This window comes from Myotis davidii, unplaced genomic scaffold, assembly GCF_000327345.1.
Source record: "Myotis davidii unplaced genomic scaffold, ASM32734v1 scaffold980, whole genome shotgun sequence".
Classification (NCBI taxonomy): domain Eukaryota; kingdom Metazoa; phylum Chordata; class Mammalia; order Chiroptera; family Vespertilionidae; genus Myotis; species Myotis davidii.
In genome coordinates this window covers 657,078-666,528 of record NW_006292236.1, presented here as the reverse complement: position 1 = coordinate 666,528, position 9,451 = coordinate 657,078, and the positions used below count along the sequence as shown (strand labels likewise).

The following is a 9,451-nucleotide window of genomic DNA, read 5'->3' as shown; positions in this document are numbered from 1 at the left end:
TGGCTCCAGCTCTTAGGCCTCCGCTGATGAGAGCAGGTTTCTGGCCTTTGTTTACCTTCTGTATTTGAAACAATGTTTCGATCCTGCTGGCTAAAGACCGGTGGACTAAAGCAGGTTTCTGCAGTTTTGTTTAGCTTCTATATTTGTAACATAGTTGCTTAGAGTTGCAGCTTAGAGGCTGGCAGTGGCAGCAGGGAACGTTGGAGTCCTCTGTCACTGAAGCAAGCAAGCCTCATGTTCACTTTAAGCTGCCTGGCTGCCGGCCGCTATCTTGGTTGGCAGTTAATTTGCATATTACCTTGATTAGCCAATGGGAAGGGTAGGGGTCATATGCTAATTGCCATGTTTCTCTTTTATTAGATAGGATAAAATATTTTTTATTGACAACCTCACTTAAAACAGTCAAACAACCAAAAGAAGGCTGTTGAATTTAATTTTTTTTATAATCTAAAACCACAACAGTATTCAACTAATGAAAAAGGAAATCAAGATATTTTTGAAATTCTATACTAGGATATTTTTAAGATCTGTTACCTAACATTACATCATGTTTTCCCTTGAAGCAATTTCAATAAAAGTAAAATAGAAGTCCATGATTTGTACATAATTTTCTACTCCTTTATGTAAATTATGTTGGGGATAAAAAGATATAGAATCACAATCATCAAGAAAACAGCATAAATTTTCTTACAGATTGAAAATAAAAATGTCAAAATTTTTCACAAAATAAATTTTTTGAAAAAAATTTGTTTTCAATGTCACAAAGTATAATTCATGAAAACTAAATGGAAAAAAGGACATTCATATCAAATATTCACTGAAAAATTGATTTTGGAGTTCATTCTATTATGGGTTAACAGATCCTCTTTTAGAGGGGGTGGAAAATGTTTTCTGACCTTATACAATGACCTCTGTAATATTGCTGAAAAGCTAATGGGATTGAAGGGAAACCGTCTCTCTTCAGAAGTATAACTTTATTTCAGTGAGCCTACAACCTGGTTGGAAAATAAGTATTTGGAAAAGTTGAATAATAAATACTGGAGACAAAAGCACTAAAAACCTCAGGCTCAGTTTTTAATTTGAAGATTGTTTTTGCAGCAGTTCGGTTCAGAGTTATTGACGTTGAATGGCCTGGGTTCAAGTGACTGCATGCCATTTAAAACCACACGCCCCTGGACGAATTTCTCAGCTGTTCTAGGCTCCATTTCCTTATATGTAAAATGAGGATATATATGTAATTCTTTTGGGTTATGGGAGTTAATGATATAATCTGTGGAACAATTAGCATTGAACATTGGCACATGCAGTGGCCCAGAAAAGACACTAATAAGAAAATCATCTTTTTAAATAATATATGTATTTTTATCTATTTCAGAGAAGAAGGGAGAGGAAGAGAGAGATAGAAACATCCATGAGAGAGAATCATCGATCAGCTGCCTCATGCATGTCCCTCACTGGGGATCAAGCCTGCAGCCCAGGCATGTGCCCTGACCAGGAATGGAACTGTGACTCCTGGTTCATAGGTCAATGCTCAACCACTGGGCCATATTGGTCAGGCAAGAAAATCATCTTAATAGAAGATCCCATTTTTGTATATAATCAACATTATTGAGTGATGACCTTCAAACATGACTGTATCAGTAAGGACATGCCTTTACAAATCACTGACTTGCTGTCAGCCAACCCATGTAGAGCGTCATCCATAGAGCATCATCCATGGTGGGCATCATCCACAAAATACCGTGTGTGGGTACGCACGTACAGTGCGATTGAAACTTCATGGCCCATGCTCAGAAGTTGGTATTTTGTGGAAGAGCCACACTCAAGGGGCCAAAGAGCCATATGTGGCTCGTGAGCCGCAGTTTGCCGACCACTGGCCTAGCCCAAAGCCTGACATTTAGTAAATTCTCAATATATAATCGATAAATTATCACTATATGTATTTTATGTAATACATATGCCTATATATAAATGAAATCTACATTAGACAGGAGACACTACAGTTACCTTTCTCTCTTCGGTTCGGACAACCCAGAAGCAGTTAACGTCATGAACATAGCCAACATCAGGGCTCTTATAGCTGAAGCTCCCGTTCACCCCTGAGAGGGACCCTCCACAGACTGCAAAGGAAAAGAAGGTGAACTGTGCTTTTCAGAGACTCCATAGAGGAAGAGGCTAGGCAACTCTAACCCTACTGATGAGACATTTAGAAAAGTCTGAGTAATTAACATTAGAGACAAAAGTCCTGCCATTCTTCTCCTTTGCCTTGGGCATCCACCCAAATCTCACTTCTTGTTGAAAGTCTAGTTCATGTCTCATCTCCACCATGAATTTCCCTGTCCTTTGTATGCTCACTGCCTCCCATTCTACCTTTGCAACGTTTGACTTGACCCCACACAATTTAGTTCTTATCTTTAGTTCTTGTTTATTCTCTGCCAATTTTGTATTAGTCTTGTCTCCTCAACTGGAAGATAAGCAGATTATATGTGGAGAGAGTATTTTATGCTTTTTTATTTCTTCATGGGGTCTACCACCATCCTGAACACACAGAAAAGCCTTGGTAGACATGCTGATTCAGAATAAGGAGTAATAAGGGAGGGGTGGAGACGTTATAAGAGGTTTTCTGGTGGAGGTTGAATATGACATACATTTCGATGGGAAGCAAAGGAAGAATTTGGAAAGATTTGAGGAAGAACTATCTAGAATAAAGAAACAAGGCAGAGCCCTGACGGCTTTGGCTCAGTGGATAGAGCGTCGGCCTGCGGACTGAAGTGTCCCGAGTTCGATTCCCGTCAAGGGCATGTACTCTGGTTGCCGACACATCCTCAGTAGAGGGTGTGCAGGAGGCGGCTGATCGATGTTTCTCTCTCATCGATGTTTCTAGCTCTCTATCCCTCTCTCTCTGTAAAAAATCAATAAAATATATTTTAAAAAAAAAGAAAAAGAAACAAGGCAGAAATATTCATGGCAGCGCATGAGGTCAGGTAAGGAAAGATGTCTGTCTTGAAAGGAGTCCTTTTAGAGAACTAATGAAAAGTAGAGGTATAGGAAGAGGCCTAGTTACAGAGGAGAATTGAAAAGCAGTCCCAATATTTATTTAACAGGCAATGGGGAACCCAGTATATTCTAGAGCAGAAGAGTGACATGATTAAATAGAATATTCTAGGGAAATTAAATGACTGCTTTAGAGAAAACCCACTATTAGAAAACTATAATACCTGAACATATTTTGTTTTCAGAGTGGACATAATGCAAAGAGAAAAGTTTTCCTTTGAGGAAAAGGCATTTCTGGCTTAAATTGAGATATAAAATCACATTGTCAATTCTATACAATTTCTGCAAGGAAACAGTTCTAAGCATTGGAGCAATTAGACAAGAACCTGCAATAGGACTCATTAAACGATGATAAATTTAAGCTGTGAGCATCTGTGGTCTAAGAAATGCTGAGCATACCTTGCTGGGGAATGTGGCAGAGAAATCCAGTCCAGAAACGTGTGCATTCACAACTGAAGGCATTAATGCCATCAACACAGGTTCCCCCATTCAAACAGGGGTTGCTCAGACATTCATTGATGTTTTCTGTGCAGTTGATACCAGCCCAACCCGATTCACACTTACAAAAATAACCAGACACTGTGTCCTAAGGAAAGAAACAACATAATGCCATAGAACAAATGGATAGACAATAAACTCAAATCAATCCAAATAATAAAGAAAAGTGAAATATGATGTATGTATCAGGTGTTGAGTCTAACTTGTATTCATTCATTTAAATGGTGATTGCTAAGTATAAGCTATATCTACCGGGATCAAACTGTAGGCATTGTTTTACTTCTTTGTAAATCACTAATTAACTCATTGGTTTTTCCTGGGAACTAAAATTAATAGTTACCTTTCATCTCAGAGTTATTGACAGTTCCTTATCTTAAGTTTTATCATTACCTTAAAAGTAATAAATCATAGAATACATATTGCATAGATATGAAACTAAAATTATTCTCAAGTATAATCTCCTCAGGAATAAAGAACTCACGATGCATTGTCCATTTAAACACGGGCGACTCAGGCACATATTACTGAGTTGCACACATCCATTTGGGCCAAAACCGTTTCCAGTATATCCCGGGAGACAACTACAGAAAGGTAACGAACCTGTTCAGAAATAAAAGTGAAAGTGTAAATACAGGTCTGTTCAACTCAGACCCAGTAACAAAACTCAGGCTCTGTTGTCTAGACAAGAAATCATCCAACTCAAGTGTGCAGATCACTAGGGGCAGGCAAGACAAGGTGTAAGGAGAATACACTGGAATCTTTATTTTTCTATTTTTACCTTAAAAATAAGGAAGGCATTACATGTCTTCAATACTTTATATACAATGACACTGACCTATATTTCATGGTCTTGCGCAAGGGTGAGGTATGCTAAGGAAAAGGGGAATTTCTCATCATGGAGGGGTTGACAGCAGAAACGAGTAATCTTATGATGATCGTATCTATTGCACGCATTGTACATATATTGACTCACTTAATCCTCTCAAGTGGGTATTATTATTATCATCCCACTTATAGATGAAGACAAAGCTAGAATATGATGGAGTCCAGGGAAAATCAAAATCCCAGTAGTCTTTTTCTAGAACTCATGCTCTTAACCACTTTAATATGCTGTTAATCAATAAACACTTTAATAATCACAAGCGAGTATATATATCACATACATATTCTTTGATATATGTACATATATTTGACTTGTTAGTAAAAATAAAAGTGGTATTTTGAAATAGTAAAAGATATGATAAAATTATTCAATAAATGGAGTTGGGGTCAGACACCCATTTGAACGAAAATATCAAGGTAGATCTCTATTTGATGCTATAGATAAGAATGAATCCTAAAAAGATCAAAGATCTTAATGTTTAAATAAATAAAAATATAAAAGAACACGTACTTGAATATTTTAAAAAGGTTTGTTTGGTAAGAAAGGACAAATTCTAAGGGGGGGAATTTTAAAAGAAAAGATTTTTACCATTTTGACTACATAAAACTTTTAAACTTCTAAATAGAAAATTGCATCACAAAATGAAAAAATAAAAACAACATGCCAAGAAAAATACATGTAAAATATGAGACAGGTAACGAGGTAATATCCTTAATACACAATGAAGTTTTACAAATCAATAAGAAAGTGATGAACAAAGGACATGGACAAATAGAAACAATGGCCAGTACTACGTGAAAAGCATTAATTATTAATTATTAGTAATTAAAACCTTAATTTTTATTTAGTCAAGATTGAAATAACTGGAAGGCAAAATTTGGCTATAAAATTGACTAAACTGAAAAATAACAATAGTATTCATTGTTGCTAAGAGTGGGGTAAATGTATGTTTTCATACACTGTTGGTGAGTATATAAATTGATTCAACCTTTCTGAGAGAAAGTTTAGCAATATATATTTCAAAAATTATAGGAGTTGAAGTTTCTTTTAAACAGCATTGCAGATGCTATTGGCATTTTCCCTAGCTCCATTTTTCCCTTTCTTACTTTTTATTTTAATTCAGGGTATGGGCACCTGAAATAAAAACTACATATCTCAGCCTCCCTTGCAGCCAGGGTTAGCCACCAGGCTCAGCCCTGGCCAACAGCATAGAAATAAAAATATCCTTAAAAGAAGTAGACTTGTCCTCCTTCCTCCTTTTCTCCTTTCTGCTTGCTGAAATACAATTAGGAGTTAAGTAGCTGAGTTAATTATCTTGAAAAATAATTGCTAAATTAGAACCGATCATAAAAGAACACCGTCTATTGCATTTTTTTCCCAATGTACAGTTTTGTGACATGGATTAATTTTTTTGTTTGAAGATCAAAAACTTTTTTATTTTAAAAAGTTGATTTGTTTTATAACATTATATTAAAATACCCCAAAGCGGAGGGAGAGTGAGTCATTACCTGGGCCCGGGGAGCAGGACGCCTGTGGGTGGCAGCCTCCGTTATTGACCGAGCAGACGTCTATGAGTGTGCACACTCTTCCATCGCCCTGGTACCCTGACCACCGCAAGAGCAGGGGCACGACAAACAACGTTAAGACTAGTCAAGAAGAAGGTTCCCAATCCGAGAATCAAACATCATGAACAAACCAACCAGAGATCCTCTATCATCAAACAGAAAATGTAAAGTGTCATAAACAAAATTTCATAATTAAGAAAAAGGACGAGAATTAGGAACCTGATTTCATAAACAATGTTTGTGGTTGTTTCTAATTACAAAATAAAAAAAATTAAAAAGGTATATGAAACTACTGATACACTTAGTGCTGACACTAAAAAGGTTGACACTTTTTCATTTCAATGACTTGATGATCTTAGAGCTAAATTATTCTAGAAGTCCAAAGTACTGTTGTTTTGTGTTAATGAAACATAGTGTTGCAGTTAATCCCTTAGAACTCGTTGAACTTCCTGGATAGTAACTCAATTCAGATTAGAGAAGAGCAGTAATGACTCCTTTCTGAAAGAGAAAGAAAACTAACGTGTATTGCATACCTACCTTCAGGTCTGTTACTCAGTAAACTTTATATGTAAAACACCTCATGTGTACATTATAGAAATAAATTATTTGTGGGAACAATGGAGCTATAGGTCTGGGATTCACGGAGACATTCTTTCAAATTCTGCATTACCTCAGTAAGCTATTTCAGTTTTTAATAAAGGCTTGTTGTCCTTTGATATTCAAAATTTTTTTCCCCTTCTTTCCTATAATACAGCTAGTACTAATGCACCCTTAATCTGTAAGTTAAGTAAAACTTTCCAGACTGTTCAGTTTATCTCCTTGGACAGAAGTCATATTTAAAATGGAGGAAAAAATCCCGTTTTTAAATGTCTGGTTTGCCTGTAATGGAATCAGAAAATTACTGTAGTACCTGGTGGACAGGCCTGACAGTGGAAAGACCCAGGTGTATTCACACACTCAACAGGTGGAGCCACAGAACAACCGCCATTATTTGTCTCACATTCATTGATATCTTGGCAATAATATCCATTTCCTTGCCAGCCTAGAAAAATAGGATTTGAAAAGTTAGCTCTACAGATGAGTCAACAAAGAAGAAAAGCAAATACTCACAAACATATAAAAACTTGCTTAGCTATAAGGAACTATCCATTTAAATGAGATATACTCTACCTATCAGGTTGACAAAAATTGTTTTAAATTTTTAGAATCAAATTCGGCAAAGAGGTGGGCAATAGGAGTACACTTATATGCTGTTAGTCAGAAGTTAAATTAATAAAACCTATTTGGAAAGAGATCTAGCAGTATTCGTTGCATTTCTTAAAATACATACCTTTTGACTACCAATTCCACTTCTTAAAATGTATTCTACAGTGATAAAACTGGCAGTATATAGAGAAATAGGCAAGAATAAAATAAAGAAAGAAATAGGCAAACACATGTCTATTGCAGCATCGTTAAATGGTGAAAAGACTTTCTGTGGTCAATAGGGGCATAGCTGAGTACATTATGACTCATCTGTCCCATTAAATTCTAAAAACTATTTTTTTAATTTTTTTCTTTGTTGATTAAGGTACTGGTATTACATATGTGTCCTTATCCCCGCATTGTCCCCCTCCTCCACTCATACCCTCACCCCCTGGTGTCTGTGTCCATTGGTTATGCTTATATGCATGCATACAAGTCCTTTGGTTGGTCTCTCTACAAACTATTTTTAGTAACATGCACACACATACAGAAAGGAATGAATGAAAATACAAAATGTTAGGATAATATGTAGAATGTGATCCCAAGGTGGGGATTTTTTTTTAACTTGCATATGTATCTATGTGTTTGTAAGAGGAAAAGAAAAGGTAGAAGAGGAGCAAGAACAAATTGTAACAGTGGTCTCATTGGAAGGAGACTGAGGCGACAGAAAAGGAATGTTATTTTACTTTAAAACATTTCTGTTTTAGTCAATTGTTGTGAGCTTTATTACCCAGAATTCAAATGATCAAAACAATAAGAATGTCTCAAACCTTTTGCAATGAATTCACTAAACCAAAAGTCACTAAACAAGGCAATGGGGGGTGGGGTCTTTGGTGACTCAGAAGGACAGGCTTCAGCGCACAGCTCAGGTCCAGAGCCAGGCAGGCCCCGGTGTGAAGCTGGTGCTTATAAGCGGTGTGATCTTGGGTATGTTACTTGCCTGCTCTAAGCCTCAAGGCCTTCTATTTTAAAACGGGAATAATACTCATTTCTGGCATCTCTTGTTTGTTGTAGTTGCAAGAATTAAAAATTGCCTAGCACAGTGCCTCCATGACATTTCCATAAAAGAATAGCTGCTATTATTATGTTGTCTTTGTGCTCCACTTTCTAAGAACATCCATGGAGTGCAGCCAGCCTCGTAAACTCTCTGAGATCTGGTGCATTCTTCCCAGTGCACCCAACACAGTGCTTTGTTCATAGTAAGCGGACATACATCATCATTATATGGATGATGATGACCACATATAATAAGGGATGAAGCTGGACTCAAACCCAGGCGCTCTCTGAGTCCAGAGTCCACATTTCTAATTACCTCATTTGACCTCCCCTGGAGATTTGGTCCCTGTACATCTGTGATGGAGCTGGACATCCCTATTCCCAGCAAGGCCATCAGACCTTCTAATGCCACACCTAGATGAGAACTACTGGACTCAAGAGAAGACATTAATAATTTCCCCAAGTTTACAAACATCTGGCTAGTAGGTAAGGCAGAGCTAGAGCACATGTCTTTTGGCCTCAAGTCTAGTTAGTTGATGGCAATATAAAATGTTTGACCTCACAAACTATGGCGCACCCTGCCCCCAATGTTTGACTCGAGCACAGCTTGGGACGAAACTCCCATTTCTGTTGTTCAACTGTCACAGCGGGAAGATGGTCGGGAGTAGGAGTTAGTAAAATAAGACATGAAGTGGGATTGGAACACCTCCTAAGAACGGGCTTCTTATCCTTGGGCAGCGGAAGGAAATTAGTTCTGGTACCATGCCTGGCTGGCAGGCAGAACCCAGCACGGTGCCTCTGGCTGGCGCAGACATGCCCACATACCTGTGGGACAGGCCCCACAATAGAAAGAGCCTGGAGTGTTGAAACACTGCACAAGTTCTGAACAAGGCGCAGGCCAGAGGTTGCACTCGTCTCTGTCCAGTGTGCAGGCGGAGCTGTTCTGTGGGGACGTCCAACCAGCATCGCAGATGCAGCTGTACTTGGGCTGGCAGGAGGACAGGAGCGTGAAAAAGAAAATCAAAATGAGCAAGAAAACCTTTGAAAATCTCACCAAGCCCCCAACTGTTTATTCCCCAATGTTCAGTTCCATAAGGTAATTGAGTGGCTTCTCTTTTTCCTCCCAATGATTAAGCATTTAGACCAGACCACGCATAAAGAGAAACATCTTTATTTCAGAGTAAGGGAAACCTATAATTTGCCCCCAAAG

General features: G+C 37.8%; 1 pseudogene; it reads right to left on the bottom strand.

The window, feature by feature from the left end:
- Window positions 1–9,451, bottom strand: part of LOC102769218 — a 54,929-nt pseudogene that overhangs the window by 30,220 nt on the left and 15,258 nt on the right.